The sequence below is a fragment of the Meriones unguiculatus genome, chromosome 9, assembly GCF_030254825.1.
Source record: "Meriones unguiculatus strain TT.TT164.6M chromosome 9, Bangor_MerUng_6.1, whole genome shotgun sequence".
In the NCBI taxonomy this organism is placed as follows: domain Eukaryota; kingdom Metazoa; phylum Chordata; class Mammalia; order Rodentia; family Muridae; genus Meriones; species Meriones unguiculatus.
This window is the reverse complement of record NC_083357.1, coordinates 87,271,448-87,288,539: the sequence shown is the minus strand read 5'-3', so window position 1 is coordinate 87,288,539 and position 17,092 is coordinate 87,271,448.

The window sequence follows — 17,092 nt, the reverse complement described above, 5'->3', positions numbered from 1 at the left end:
TTTTTTTTAATTTAAATCAATTTAATTATGAAAAAGTCTTTATGAGATTTGAATGCTTTAAAGGAATTTTAGCCCATTTACTTTTTCGTTTAGAGAAAAATAAAACATAATTCTAATAATCTGGAACCATAAATATGCTATTATTTTTTTAATTATCTGTTATTTTTTCCATCCATTTCAATCTTGGAATAAAGAAATGAATCACAGATATAATTAAAGTTCTTGAGTTTAAAATTGCCATCTTATGGGATAGCAAATGGCTGAGTATGTAAATATGCCAAGCTTGATAACCTGACATTGATTCAAGAGTCACACTTGATGAAAAGAATGAATCAACTTCTTTAAGTAGTCCTCTGACTTTCACCTGAATATGATACATGAACTGACTCACACATGCACACACAATAAATAAATAAATAGATTTATTAGCACATTTTTAAAAATATTATACATTTAGTTATAAACTTCTCACAGCTCATGTTGTACTTGTATTTATTGGATAGTTTCCTTTATATATAAATAAATATGTGTTTATTCTAATATTTATATTAAAAACATGCCTTTTATAAATTCCAACTGTGAATATGCAGTGTAACTTTTCTAGCATATTTAAAAAGAAAATTTATGCTCTAAAACATTTTAACATTTATTTACTAAAGCAAAATAATAATAGCAAAATAATATTTTATTTACTAAAGCAACATAGTAATTATTATTATCATTATTAATTTCTAAGATCTAATCAGAAAAGTTATTAATTTCCACAGTTTAACTACACTACAGGAAGAGAAAATTTCAGCCTCTATTAGGATTACATAGTAGACACATTTCCTTTAGAGACAAGGTAAGCTACAGTTATTCACACTATTTGAATTTTTAGTGATACTTTTCAACAGTATACAAATATATGCTTTTAAAACTAGTGGCAGTACATATATGAAATACAATAAATGTTTTTTTAATGTATGTGAGTTATAATATCTGAGTCATTTGAATAGAAGTTGAACTAATAAATCATTAGTCACATACAGGTTTGAGAATTCTTGGCCTCTTAAGACCTATAGGATGACAATATATCTAGGCTCTTAAGTTGTTAATTAATTAACAGGCTTTGCTAGGCATCTTCAAGCAACATCCTGAATCTTTTAACAAGTTTCAGAACAAGTGTATGAAAGGACAGGAATCTGAAAGTAAAGACTTTAGACTAAAGTATGCCATCATATAATGTAGAGCAATTATTTAGAAAGAGTAAGCTTCACGAAACAGAATTTAAAGATGAAGAATGGCTACAATTTTTCAAATTAGTTTTAGATTGCTCACAATTTTTAATGTACTGAGAAAAGTACATTGAAAACCTCAACACTTATTTGACAAAAAGCCCTAAATTACTATTCGTGTGAAATAGAAGCTATAATGTTCTGATTTGCTAGTAGTATGGGGAGGCCAGAGAACATGATAACAAAGTTCTTTGCTTCATTTTTATTAGTGCCTTGATAATTTTGTGCAATGTATTTTTGTTCATATTCACCTCTGCCTCCCAGATACACCCTCATTTCCCTACTATAACACTCAAATTTGTGCCATCCTTTTTAAACACTTCAAATATAATTTATGCTGCTTATTTACTCTTGGATATGTGACATTAATTGTCATGTGGTTTACTCGTCAGGGAAGACACCTTTAAAGAAAATCAGTTCTTCCACCTCCAGGAGTTATCTCACTTGCCATTAGCTCCTTGGATAGGGATGGGAATTCAAGCCCATTTCCTCTCTTCATGCTAAAATTTTGCCTGTCCTGATTCTAAAGAGATCTTGTGCATGTCGTCTGAACCATTGTTCGTTTTTATGTGCACCTGCTCTGCAATGTCTAGAGAACACCATTTCCTTGTCACTATCTGTGTCTGTCATAGTCTTTCTGTTTCTTCTTCTGTCATAATCACTGAATCTTGAGGGGAGTGGCCTGTGATATTCTCATTTAGGTCTAGTGATTATAATGCTACTTATTCTATGCATCGTGATCAGTTATAGTCTCTGTATTATTTGTTATCAGTAAGACCACAGAGGAGGACTTTGCAGCCAGTCCTGAAGATACCTGATAAACCAGTATCAGATGTAACAGGAGGAGGTTCTCCCTTATCAGTGGACTTGGAAAGGGGCAGGGAGGAGATGAGAGTGAAAGAGGGTGGGATTGGGAGGGAAAGAGGGAGTAGGATACAGCAGGGATACAAAGTTAACAAACTGTAACTAATATTAAAAAAAATAAAAATAAATAAATTAAAAAAAGAAATAGAAACTACCATGAAGGTTGACCCATACAGTGAACCATCAGTATAACAGTAATTCACTGGAAGTTAATACTATATCCATTTAGCATATTAATAGTGCTAGATTCTCCCTTAGGCCTTGTGATCTGTCTATCAATAGAATTTTGACCCAAGTTACAGTTTGGGCTTACCAGGTTGTGCAGCAGGCTTTAAATCCAATCAGATAAAAACTTCTCTGGTAACAGTTGTGAACTATTGCATCAGTGGGTGTGTCTTGCCAGGCCTGTCATTTTTGTAACTCACAGAGTTCAGAGCTGAGTGTATTAGGAGTTTCTTTTTCTCTTCTAGCCAGTATTAATAGTTTTGTGACATCTTCTTTCTTCCTCTACTATGTAGAAATTTAGTGAAACTCAGATGCCATGACTTTCCTTATCTTAAAGTTTTAGTCATAAAAAAACAACAATATAATAATATGAATTTATCAGCTCTATATGAGGACAATCAACTCCAAATTTTGTTTTTGATTAATGGAAATAAGTTGAGATCACTTTGTTGCATGTCTAAGCTGTAAGACAAGTATTATAACCCTTGAGTCCAAATTTTATACAGCAGTCATTTTACTGGAATAAATGCCATTTTCTTTTATTCGCAAATGGAATATGCTACTTGTTTGATGTCTACATTTTAGATATGCTTCTCCAGAAACAATCCTCAAAGAAATTTTGAATCAATAAGTATGAGTTACAACCAGTAGCAGCATGCAAACCAAAACCTTGGCTTTGGCTTATAGTCTTGAAAAATGAAGCCATAATGCTGAGAAAGGCATGGAAGACAGAAGCTGCCCACAATTTTATTTCACCATCATGTTCTATCAAATTCAGAAAGAAGCTGAAAGACAAAGCTCCTTCTTCACACAGGAAGCAGAGGGTTAACTGAAAGTGTGACTAAGCTATAAACTCTGAAAGCTCACCTTCAGTGTTGTGTTTCCTACAGCAAGACTCTTGGTCCTAAAGTTTCCATAATACCCAAAGCATCACCACTGACTGGGTACAGAGTTTTCAAATACACGAGCCTATAATAGACTTTTCTTATTCAAACCATGTTGCATAGGACACATAAGCAAAAATGAGAGTCAAACCTCTTGTTAATCAAAATAAACACACACAAGGGTGGGTGTATACACACACGGGTGGGTGTGCATGCACACACACACACACACCACACAAACAGCATACACAAACCCCTCTCACACGCCCCGTGTATGCTCCCCCACACATACTACACAAGCACCTACCACTACCACAAATATAAACACAGAGAGTGGTGGTGGGGAGGGAGAGTGATTCTGCTTACCAGAAAAAAAAAATCACAGGAAGATCAAATTTACCAGTTATTCTAGCTACTACTTCAAGGAAAACAATTATATCAAATCCAAGTGCATTTTTTTAATGCATCCCATGTAATTCCAAACAATTAAATTATCTTTATCTAATTCATAATAAAATTTTCACTTGGGAGTTCCAAGGCAGAATTAGCATTTCCATTCACATAAAAGCCACAAGAGATCTTCAAATACACCTGTTTATCTAAGCTTCTTAATGTTTCTGAAAATTGGAGCCAGAAACATAAACAAATCATAAACCTTCCTTGTCAAACAAATTGTTCAACAGGAATCCTAATTTCGGTTATGAAAGATCACCAGAAGGTTGGCAAGATACCACCAGTTGGCTAAAAGCCATAAACAATAAGGAAACAAAAGAACAACAAGTCTCATTGTCCTGTATCAGGGAGAATTCACCAAGGAAACAACTTTAGGGAAACAGATTCCAAACATTCATTTTATTTTCCCCCAGTCTTTATCACAATTAGTGCAGGCTATGAAAATGCTGGCTACTGGGGAAAGACGCAGAGTATCTGAAAACACAATTAGATACAACAGCTGGAAGAACTCCATCTATTCTTCCATTTCACCCACAGCCAGCAAGATATAGAGAAACTCTGAGAGCATCATATCCAAACAACAGCATGGAGTTATTATGGTCTACCATGTTCAGATATAGGGTCCCCTAGCTGGAAGGCCTGATTCTGTGGTTTCCTGTATTAACAAAGAAACTGTTATATGAACTGGAAATTATTCTATTAATTAGTGTTATGTGTTTTCAATATATATATATATATGAAATGTGTTTATATATTTTTAGTTAAACAGGGGATAGAAAGATTCTGTTGTGTTTTGTTTTTTGTTTTTGTTTTTTTTTTCATCTTGCCCATATCAGTACTATAATATGTTCGAAGGATAAACCAAATGTAGGAACTATACTATTGTTTTATTATGGTTCTTAACTCAGCAGATACGACAATCTCAGAAATAAGTCTTATCCAAGCTCCAGTCTGTGTCTGTGCTCTGGGCTCCAGGCTCTGGGATCCAGAGTTTGGGGATTGGGTCTTTTTAAATGTATAATGTGGTGTTACTTATAGTGAAAGGAGGATCAAAAACACAGTTTTGCAAAAGAGATATTGGTCTATAGTTATTATTATGATCCAATGAAAACTAGGATTCTCTAGTAAATATTATTACATTTTCTTTATCCCCAGAAGCTAGTCATGAAAACTAAAATTACCATAAATAACATCTTCGTGTTTTTGTAAGTAAAGAAACAAAATAAAACCAACACAAGAAAAAAACAAAGAAAATTAAAAAGCAGAAAGGTTTATTATGTCTGAGTTTGGGAGGGTTCAGCGCTAGTCAGTTGGCCTGTGGTTTAGGTCTACAGAAACAGGACTAAATGCTATAAGCATACATGGTAGGAAAATTTTCTCAAACATAGGTCCAAGAAGCAAGGACAGAATGTGGCATATTACCTACTCCTAAGTTCTTGCTACTGTCATTTGATTGAGCTTTCTGGGAGCATTCCATATTTAGATCACAGCACTGATTTGTTTTCACTGTAGACCATGGTATCCTAAACAGAGTGGAGTCCTGCCTTACACTACAAAGGAAATCTAAATTTATGCACTTAGTCTTCTATTCTTATATTATTTCCTTTTGTTCAAGCTCATTTTGTTTTGGCAGCCCATGTTTCATAGAATCTAAGTGTTAAAAACAAGTTTTTTCCTTTGGGTCTTTTGTTTTTCCATCTAAAGTCTTCTGTTTAAAGTAATATTTTGATTAAATAAATTCGTTATGCTGTTTTCCTTTTGACCTCTCTTCTGTTACAGAAAAATTACGCCTCATCAAGTTTCTTCCATGTTCTCACAGTTCAAACACTTTGTCCCAGGCGGCCATGTTGTTTAGGGAGAACATGGCTGAACCTTCAGGAGGTAGAACTCCGGTACAGGAAGTAAAGGGACACACCTTCCAGTTACACCTGTTCTGGTTTCAGGTTTCCCCTCTGCTTCCTGTTGGCTGTGATATGTTGATACTCTGCCGCAGCATCCGCAGTTCAACCTTTCTACCCGAACTCACTGAGATCTTGTGAAAATATGGGCTTAACCTGTTTTTTTGTTTTTTTCTTTTTTTTTTTCCTCTTGTTTTATCTAAGATTTTGGTCATAGTAATGAAAGATGATCGATACAAAGAACACCAGAAGCAGCACTAGTGAAGCGTCTCTAGAAAAAGAAAAAAAAAAAAGTTTAGTATTAAGTTGCATAAAATTTTTGAAGAGAAAAAAAATGTGTTTGAATAATTAGTAACAATAGAATTCTGAGTAATATAGGAAATCTAAACTCTTGACAAGAAAGGTAGAGAGAATCTTAAACAAGATGGGCAAAGAAAGTAAATCTAGTCACATTGGAGTGTGACTAAATGTAAAAACAAGCTCTAGTTTTTACACTCACAGAATCCAGGATTGACTCCCTAAGGAGCGCAAGAATCAGGGTATTAGGCTTAGCAACACTGTTGAGATAACATATTAAGAGAGAGTTTGGAAGTGCTGAAGAATCAATTGTGGGAACATATTTATGTCTTTCCGATTTCGGTGTTACTTGGCTGTATTTCCAGTGCTTGGAAAGTAGTGGCAGGAAGGTTCAGCCTAGGCTACATAGTGAGACACTGTGCTAGGGAAAAAGATAAGGGGCTTTGTCTGTAGTGCAGTCATGTAGTGCTTGCTGTTCATGCCTGAGGCCTTAGGATTTATCTCCAGAACTTAACAAAAAAAAAAAAAAAAAAAAAAAAAAAGTTTATGAACTCAACTGACATATACTACTACTGTGACTATGGAATAAAATTATGATCTAATATGTAAGGAATTCAGCATATCGGGCTCCAACATAATCATGTTTAAACCCAGCAAAATATAATAGAAATTACTACAAATATTCTCTTAAGGAGGAGTGCAAATACCATAGCTAATTTGTGATTACATTATTTGTTGTGTTTTTAGAATCTAAACAAATACACTGATACTACCTGTTTCTTAGATACTAGCATACTGACATATTTAAAGTGTTAGGGACCTCAGGCATATGAACTGAAAACTGAAAGGTCTACAAATAGGAATGACCTCACAGTATAGTCTCTTCCATAAATTCCCAGGTTATAATTCTCAGCTACTGCTGTCTGCTCTTTCTGCTTCTTAAATTCCCTCCTTGTCATATTATATCTTCAGATTTTCAAATGGAGTACTTGAAGGTATCCTTGATTTCTGCTAGCTCATTGTTTTTATCACTCACAAAGAGTTTAGTATATTTAATCACACACATGTCACATTCAAGTTCAGGTGGCATTTTGCAGTGTTGGTTGCCCTTGAAGATTTTCACCTTTCTTCTCTATTAGAAGGTTTTAGCTTTTTCATATTCCAGTTGTTTATTCAGAGTTAAGGCATGTAAAGAGATGTTTCAAGCTTTCTTACATTAAGGACTTTTTGCCTGATACAAATAGAGGAAATATTGTGTCTTACATATTTTGAAGACAGAGTGGGGGAGAAAGGAGAGAAAGAGAGGAAGGGGGGAAATTTTGATAATTGATACCCCATTGTTCCTGAGGGTCCTTGGGGTTTTTAGTTCTAATTTTAACAAAAGCACGTTCAGTGGATTCACTGATATTTTGCTTTTATGTCCCTCTTTACTCTGACAGTTTTCAAAATGTTTTTGAATGGAATTTGAAAGTGTTTCTTGGAAAACAACTTATGCATTTTGCCATTTAGAGAGTTTTTGCTTGCATATGTGTAGTCTCTATTTGATTTTACATGCTTTCTCCATTCCTCCCTCCCAAACCCCAGCCAAGAACTACAGACAAATTATCACCTTTTGCCTCTTTGGACTTTTTCTAATGATCATTCCTTATGCGCTTAGAACCTTTTAAAAGCTTAATGTTAAATCTGGTCATGAGATAGAAAATTTGCAGAAGACGCATACATCTCATTGCAGTATATATGATAACATAATGAGATGAAGGTCACATTCTTCATATACAGTTTCCATATCCTAGGGAGGGTAAACAATTTGTGAACATTCATTCTTTGGTATAATGTTGTAAACTTCATGTGATGTGAATTTTGAGTCATGAATGAAATCAACAGGAACAAGTACTTTAAAAAATTTGGATAGTCTTCAGGGCAGAGCCTTTCAGAGCCTCTCTGTGGCAGGTTCCTAACTTGTTTCCTGTTTTCTTCTTCTGATGTCCATCCTCTTTGCCTTTTGGGATGGGGATTGAGCATTTTAGTCAGGGCCTCCCTCTTGATTAGTTTCTTTAGATGTACAGATTTTTAGTATGTTATATGTCTATATGAGTGAGTATATACCCTGTGTGTCTTTCTGATTCTGGGACAGCTCACTCAGGATGATCCTTTCCAGTTTCCACCATTTACCTGCAAATTTCATGATATGGCCAACTGTTGGGCAGAATGCAGTGGGAAATAGTAAGATCTGGAGAGGACAGGAACCCCACAAGGAGAGCAACAGAACCAGAAAATTTGAACACAGGGGTTTTTCCAGAGACTCATACTCCAACCAAGTACCATGCATGGAGATAACCTAGAAACCCTGCACAGATGTAGCCCATGGCAGTTCAAGTGTGTTCCATAGCAATGGGAAGAGGGACTGCCTCTGACATAAACTGATTGGCCTGCTCTTTGATCACCTCCCTCTGAGTGGGGAGCAGCCTTTCCAGGCCATAGAAGATGACAATGCAGCCACTCCTGATGAGATCTGATAGACTAAGATCAGAAGGAAGGAGGGGGGACCTCCCGTATCAGTGGACTTGGGGAAGGGCATGTATGAAAGAAGGGGGAGGGAGGGCAGGATTAGGAGGGGAGGAGGGAGAGAGGAGGGAGAGAGGAGGGAGTGCTTTATGGGAGGGATACAAAGTGAATAAAGTGTGATTAATAAAAATTAAAAAATTTGGTGTGGGTGTCAAGGCTCATGTATGGCACAATATCTATATTGAGGTTCGAGGACAGCTTTCAGGTGTCACACTCTTTGTGTGTGTGTGTCAGCACTCTGATTGCCCCTTTTTAGGATCAAATTATTAAACTCATTTTATCAGGCTTATGCTCAAATGTCTTTACCCACTGAGCCCCCATATAAGCTCACACATATTTAATGTATTACAATTGTTGTTTAAAGAAATGTTCCAGGTGACCACAGATTGGTCTGGATGAGGATTAGTAAACCCTGGAATCAAAACAAAATTATACTTTTTAAATGTAAGGGTAAGTCAAAATAATATTACTGACAGAGGTAGGAGGGTTATATATTAATAAGGAAAATTGTCTGAGTGTACCTTCCTAGTGAATTAAGTTATCAAGGCAGAAAGATAGTTTACAGTATTTAATCCAATTTTCAGTATTTCTTGATGAATAAAACACATACTAGTATACTTTAATGTTAGAAAAAACTGTAAAATTCTGTATAATAAAGTTTGTAACTTATTAAGTCATATAAAGTGATTTAAATATGGCCTGGAAAAACTCACATTAAATCCTTAGCTATATTTTATGATAAAATTTAGTTAGGTACTGATGGATCACAATTATAAGGCTCAAAGTCAGAGGCTTCATGCCTTTACAAGATAAAATACCAGAAAAAATCAGGATTCCCCCATCTCTCTCAGTGAAGTATCTCCGTGTGTCTGTCTGTCTCTGTCTTTCTGTGTGTGTGTGTTTGTGTGTCTCACAAACATTTTTATGCACTGCCCATAGAAAAGACACCATGAGGGCATTTAAACAGCTGTTTTAAAGAACAGACAAGAAACATTAAGAGAAGCTAAGTTTTCCATTACGTTTGCCTTTTATACTTGTTACCTCAGAAAATGTGAGAAAATAAGTTATGGGTTTATATAAAGACCACAAGTTTCTAAAAAGTTCGAAGTTCCTAAAAGTCACCTATTTTGATATGGTAGTGCTAGCAGACCAACAAGCTCTCACTTTAAAAAGAAATAACCTTTCAAAAACACACGAAACCTCCCTCATTTCTACCATTTTGCAAAATAAGAATAGATTTCACAAATGGTTACACTTTGTCAAATCCTAACATAATAAAAAGTCTGTGCTTTGGAGAAACTAGGTTACAGAATTGAATCTAGTAGGAAGCAAAAGTTTATTTTTTTTATAGTTTTCGAATTTATTACATTTGGCAGATGGAGAGATTGATAGTCCAGTGGTTTAGATCACTGATTGCTCTTCCTGAAGACCTTGATCAAATTCCTAAACCTCAAATGGCAGCACATGACCTTATTTCCAGTTCTAGAGGACCAATCCTTTTCAGGAATTCACAAGTCCAGCATGCATGAGGTACATAGACTAATGTAGCCAAACATTCAGGCACATAATAAGAATAAAACCTAAAGACATATATTTTCTTAAAAGAAGTCAGTCGAAAAGTGACTGTTTGTACTTTATTTCAAATGGAGAGCGAGGTAAGATATATGGAGAATTTTATGATGATACAAGGAATCTAAACTTAAATTACATGTCCCAGGCCTGTGTTTACATGACATAAACAATTATCTCCTAAATTAGCTGAAATTGACCTTCAATAAAAAAGGCCAAACAAATGCTAATTTTGAGAGAAATGCTTCAGGCATAATTTAGATTGGATTCATATAAATCCTTAACATGTCTAAAATGGTTTCCAAACTTTACTCATGTTTTTATAATCAGTATATGGGCTCTTTGCATAGGGAGAAGATTTAGTCATGGGAGAAATCTCTCTAGTTCTCCTGAGAATTGCTCAGCATAACAGAGTTTGAAGTCAGCTAAAACTTCTAGTATTATATAATAGGATGCAAGAAAATGTATTTGGTGAAAATATCTATTTAATATATACCTGACAGTCCTTGTGGTTTGTGTTGTTGTTGTTTTTTTGTTTGTTTGTTTTTTGTTTTTCGTCTTTTTCCTATTCTTTCTTGGAATTGGCATTCATTATTCATTCCTATGAAGATGATCAATCCTCACTCAGAAAGACATATTGGATGGACATTTGAAGAAGGCAAAGACAGGAAATAGGACAGGAGCCTACCACAGAGGGCCTCTGAAAGATTATACTCAGCAGTGTATCAAAGCAGATTCTGGGACTCATAACCAAAATTTGGGTATAGTGCAGGGAATCAAATGAAAGAAGGGGAAGATAGTAAAACCTGGAGAGGACAGGAGCTCCACAAGGAGAGCAACAGATCAAAATATCTGGGCACAGGAGTCTTTTCTGAGACTGATACTCCAACAAGGACTATTCATGGAGATAACCTAGAACCCCTGCTCAGATATAGCCCATGGCAACTCAGTATCCAAGTGGATGTCCTAGTAAGGGGAACAGAGACTGTCTCTGACATGAGCTCAGTGGAGCGCTCTTTGACCCCCACCCCAGAGGGGAGAGCAGCCTTGCCAGGCCACAGAGGAGGACAATGCAACCAGTCCTGATGAGACCTGATAAGCTAGGGTCAGAAGGAAGAGGAGGAGGAGGAGGAGGACCTCTCTTATAAGTGAACTTGGAAAGGGGCATGGGAAGAGATGAGGGAGGGGGGTGAATTGGGAAGGAATGAGGGAGGGGGCTACAGCTGGGCTACAAAGTGAATAAACTGTAATAAATAAAAAATGATATTAAAAATAAAAATATAAAAAATTAATAAAAAATCTTTTAAAAAGAGTTTTTGCAAAATAAATACAACTCTCTATGAATTAAATAAATAAAAACTAATGTGTGGTAAATATAAATAATTGTAATTTACAAAAAATATGCAAGAAAGTAGGAAAACATTTTAAGATTGAAGTCTGGTTTGTCTCATTACCCTCCCCCCCCTTTTCAGAGCGAAAGATACTATTACTTTTGTCACAAATATCTTATTTTACAAAAGTTATTAATTTTGACATATTCTAGGATATTAGACATTTTGTGAACTTGGCAGAGTATCAGCAGTTGAATAAGCAGCCAGCATCTCTACATCCATGATGAAATACTTGAAAATGTGTTTTGCCTTTTATTTGTCACTATGTTCTGAAGAATTGAGGGTGGTTTAGAAAAGACTAAAGACTTTGTCCTGATGTACCTAAAATTGAGTCATATAATTGAATCTGGATATATACAATTTTTAACTAGAATCTGGAAACAACCCAGATGCCCCTCAACTGAAGAATGGATGCAGAAATTGTGGTACATCTATAATGGAGTATTACTCAGCAATGAAAAATTAGGAAATCATGAAAGTTGCAGGTAAATGGTGGGAGCTGGAAAGGATCATCCTTAGTGAGCTGTCCCAGAAGCAAAAAGTCACACACGGTATATACTCACTCATATAGACATACATAGGACAAACCCACTAAAATCTGTGCATCTAAAGAAACTAAGCAAGAAAGAGGATCTTAACTAAAATGCTCAATCCCCATCCTGAAAGACAAAGAAGATGGACATCAGAAGAAGAAGAAAACAGGAAACAACCTAGGAACCTGCCACAGAGGGCCTCTGAAAGCCTCTGCCCTGCAGACTATCAAAGCAGATCCTGAGCCTGATGGCCAACTGTCGGGCAGAGTGAATGGAATTTTATGTAAGAAGTGGGAAATAGTAAGAGCTGGAGAGGACAGGAACTCTACAAGGGGAGCAACAGAACAAGAAAATTTGAACACAGGGAACTTCCCAGAGACTCATACTCCAACCAAGGACTATTCATGGAGATAACCTAGAACCCCTGCACAGTTGTAGCCCATGGCAGTTCAGTGTCCAAGTGGGTTACATAGTAATGGGAAGAGGGACTGGCTCTGACATAATCTGATTGGCCTGCTCTTTGATCAAATCCCCCTGAGGGGGGAGCAGTCTTACCGGGCCACAGTAGAGGACAATGCAGCCATTTTTGATGAGAACTGATAGACTAAGACCAGAAAGGAGAGGAGGACCTCTCCTATCAGTGGACTTGGGGAGGGGCATGCATGCAGAAAGGGGATGGAGGGTGGGATCGGGAGGGGAGGAGGGAGGGGCTTATGGGGGGATACAAAATGAATAAAGTGTAATTAATAAAAAATTAAAAAAAAATATCTTATCCCAAAGGGGGAAAAAGTTTTATTATACAAATAATATGATTTGATTTGAAAAAAAAATCAAATAATTTTGGTTAAAATAAAGAATTACTATTTTTTTGTCCAATGGATTTGTGATCTAGGTTTTATCTAGTTAGGTTTCCATCTGTATTTTAACGTTGCCTCATATAAAATTTATTTTTCCCTCATGTTCCACACTGCTTTTCAATTCATGTTTCTTTACATTTCCTCTCCTCTACCTCTAATGTTCTTTCCGAATGTGGATCTGAAAAAAGACATCTTGTTTTTCAAGTAGACCAAAGTGATTTTTATTGTGACATTTATACCATTATAGAAGGTTGGAAACATATAACATAGTGTAACCTATCATGAGGAATTTATCTTCTTATCTCTCTTCCTATTTGACTTTATCTTACTGACTTAAGCTGTCATATTTTTCTTTTAGATATACGATGTACCAAGCATATTGTTGATTCTGTATAAATGTTTCTTAAATAAATGTTAGACATCCTAGACATATGATCATGAAAATATTCGATCTAAACGGTAAAAAAACATTTTTTAAAAATTATTCCTACTATAAAATTATGCTTTAGAAAATTAGAATGAAGAAAAAAGAGCACTGAACTCATAAATTAATATTTTCAACATGAGGAGAAGCAAGCAAAGCTTATGTAAGGAACAGAAAAAATGTGAAAAAGAAAACTAAGGAAACTAAATAGTTTCCAAGGAAACTAAATAGTTCAGAATGCCTATCTGATTTTCTAAGTAGGCCTGACTTTTCCAAGCTGAGATTAGTATGTAAGATGCATTGCTGACTTATAATAAACCTCTTCATTTTCAAATAAATTAGTTTAGTTTTCATTCTTTAAAATGAAAAGAAAACTAACTTTATTATAAATGACTTGGTGTCTTCTAAATACATCTAAGTAGCCTTTTAACTTCATTGGCACTTCATCCTAGTTCTTATATTACAGTCATCCTAATTTTGATACTATTTTCCTTTCATTTGTGGCATTTTTAAATTTTTGAACTGAGATATATTATTTTAAAACATGATGTATTCTACTTTTTGTTTCCCCTCTCCAACTTTTCCCAGATACTCCATACTTTTCCACTCAGCAAAATCTATACCTTTTACTTCCCATGTAAATCATGTAAATCATGAAAATAATAACATTACCATACTACTCATAAAAATATTAGGTAAAATGAGAATAAACAAAAGAAAAAGACCCAAAGAAAGAGAGAGAGATACATACATTCGCATGCAAAATCCAATAAAATTCAAAACCATGAATCATTATATATAATATTAATAGATATAACATGTAATTATATACATGCACACTCACAAAAATACCTGTGAAGAAAAAAATATTAAAATATTTAAAATAAAACAAAGAGAAAAAAAACCCTTCAAAAACAAAACAAAAGAAAGTCCTGACAAACAATAAAAAAAAAAAAAAACCCAAATGACACTGTGTTCATTGAATATTGGCTGTCTACTGTTTGGCATGCTACCTGCCCTTTAGAATGTTTTTTTTTTTTTTAAACCCCAGTGAGACTTCATTTGTTAGCAGTTATCAATGGAAAATAGCTTCTAGGTTAGTGACATGGCATGTGTGCCCTTCACCTCTCAGTGTTAGGACCCCATCTGTGCATGCTGCCTCAGTTTGTGAGTTACTATGTATGTTAGTCCTGCTGTTTAGAAGACCCTTTTGCCTTGGTGTCCTTCATGTTGTCTGGTCCTTCTAAGTTTTCTACTTCCTTTCCCCCAGAGTTCCCTAATCTTCAAGGGAAAGATTTTGATGCATATATCCAATTAGGACTGAGTCCCCCAAGGTCTCTTGTTCTCTTCATATTGTTCAGTTGTAGATCTCTGTGTTTGTTTTCATATGCTGCAAGAGCATGACACTGATCTAGACTGCAGCAGAATGTCATTAGAAGTTATTCTCTTGTTAAGCTCCTTTACCTGAACGGTAGTTATACCCTGGGATCATGGCCTATCTAGTTTCAGCTTCTTGGCCACCAGAGCTATATTGTGTGAGCTTCATCTCATGGAGTGGGCCTCAATTTCAACCAACTATTGGTTGTTTAGTCCTGGGTTTAGAGCTTGAAAAAAATATTCTGAGCAAAGCAATCTAGACTCCAAGAGACAATTATGTTATGCATTTACTTAGATGTGGATCTTAGTTGTTAACTCTTCAATAAATAAGCTATAATCCATATAACAACACTAGTTATATATAAAGAAATGTACTGGAGAGGTTGTATACTCTATTGTGAGGTAATTGTATATATACTTATATAAAGAAGTAGGAGGTTGGAATGGGAAGTACATATAGGTAAAGGTGGGAAGAGAAGAGTGTGCAAGGGAATATTTTGAGGGACAGCTAGAACTAAGGGCCACTTGAGGTATCACAAGGAATCCTGACACTGCAGAAGCTTTCTAAAATATATACATAGATGAAAGTCACCAAATAATGAAGGAGATGAATCCCTAACTGAACATCTCTCATAATCAAATCTGTATTTCTGGTAATGAATTCCATATAATAGAGTTATTAACCAGTTTGTCCCCATGGGATACCCCAAACAATCCAGGTTATTTCCAAGGTTGTTGATTGTTCACCACAAACTGATGGTAAGGCCCCATTGATGAAGACAACACCTACACATCTCATCAAAAAGGGAGAAGTCTAGCTGTTGTCTATTTAGAGTGTTTACTTCTTCTGACTAGTGTTCATGTTATTAGACACACTGCAAAAGAAGAAAGGTAAACACCAACCCAACAACAAACTCTTTAACCTACAATGGTGATCTCCCTGCAAGTTGATGTGACATTTCTATTAGATGTTTTTGATGATCATTGAGTACTCATTTAAATATGTCTGAAGGGTTGGTAAGATGACTCACTGAGTCAAGACATTTCATGAACAAGCTGGAGAAACTGAGTTGAATCATTGGAAAATATGTAAAAGAGGAAGAAAAGTACCAACTCTACAACATCGTTGTCAACTTCATCAAGTACATTGTATCATGTTCCTTCATTGTGCCCTGACACACCTTATACACACATAAATAAATCTGAGATATAGTTTCAAAATTCTGATAGGACAAGTGAGGTCACATTGCATAAACTTAGCTGTCTATTGGAGAATATATTAATGAGGGCTTTGTGTAGAAGCCATCTCACTGTGATACTGTTAAAGGTTAAACTTCTTTAATTGTGGAAAGCACACCCAAGAGTGGTAAACTGCACCCCAAACCCTGTGTTCTGTTTCTTGCAGCAGACCTCTTCCTGCACCAGGGACTCTAGGCCATATAGGTAGTAGAAACCCCAGAGGCAAGAAAGCATCCCAAACTCTAGAGGCCATGCAAGGCACAAAACCCCACAGAGACACACTACTGGATCTGAAAATTCACTAGTCACCAGAACCCAGTTCAAGCAGGCCAGGAGACAGAGAAAAGACAGAAACCAATGGAAAAAAAAAAACATTCAAAAAACACACATCCAGTAAGGATAAACTCAGAAGCCATTATCTAAACCTATAATAACAAATGGCTAAAGGCCAGGATAAGAACACAGCCAGCAACAGCCAGGGTAATATGGCATCATTATTGCCCAGCTCTCCTACTACAGGAAGCCCTGTATATCCTAACACAAGTAAAGAATAAGAAAATGGCCTTAAATGTAATCTTATTAAATATTATAAAAGCCTTTAAAGAATAAAGGGATAACTCCCTTAAATAAATACAGAAAGATACAATCAAACAGGTGAAGAAAATGAATAAAACTGTTCAAGAGCTGAAAACAGAAGTAGAAATGATAAAGAAAACACAAACTGGGGGAAATCCTGGAGATGGAAAACCAAGAAAGGAGAACACAAACTACAGGCACAAGAATCACCAATAGAATACAATAGATAGGACAGAGAATTTCAGGTGTAGAAGATACAATAAAAAAATTGATATATTGGTCAATGAAATGTTAAATCTAAAATGTGCTTGACAGAAAACATTCAGGAAATCTGAGACACTATGAAAAGACGAGACCTTAGAATAATAGGAGTAGTAGAAGAAGATTCCCAGCTCAATGTTCCAGAAAAATATTTTCAACAAAATTATAGAAGAAATTTCCCTACCCTAAAGAAAGAGATATCTATGAACATACAAGAAGCTTAATAAAAATAAATAGATTGGACCAGAAAAAGAATTTCTCCTAACATATAATGATCAAAACATTAAATGTACAGAAGAAAGAATTTTAAAAGCTGCAAGGAAGCCAGGCTGTGGTGGTATATACTGTAAATCCCAGAACTCAAGAAGCAGAGGCAGACACAATCAGATTTCTGTGAATTCA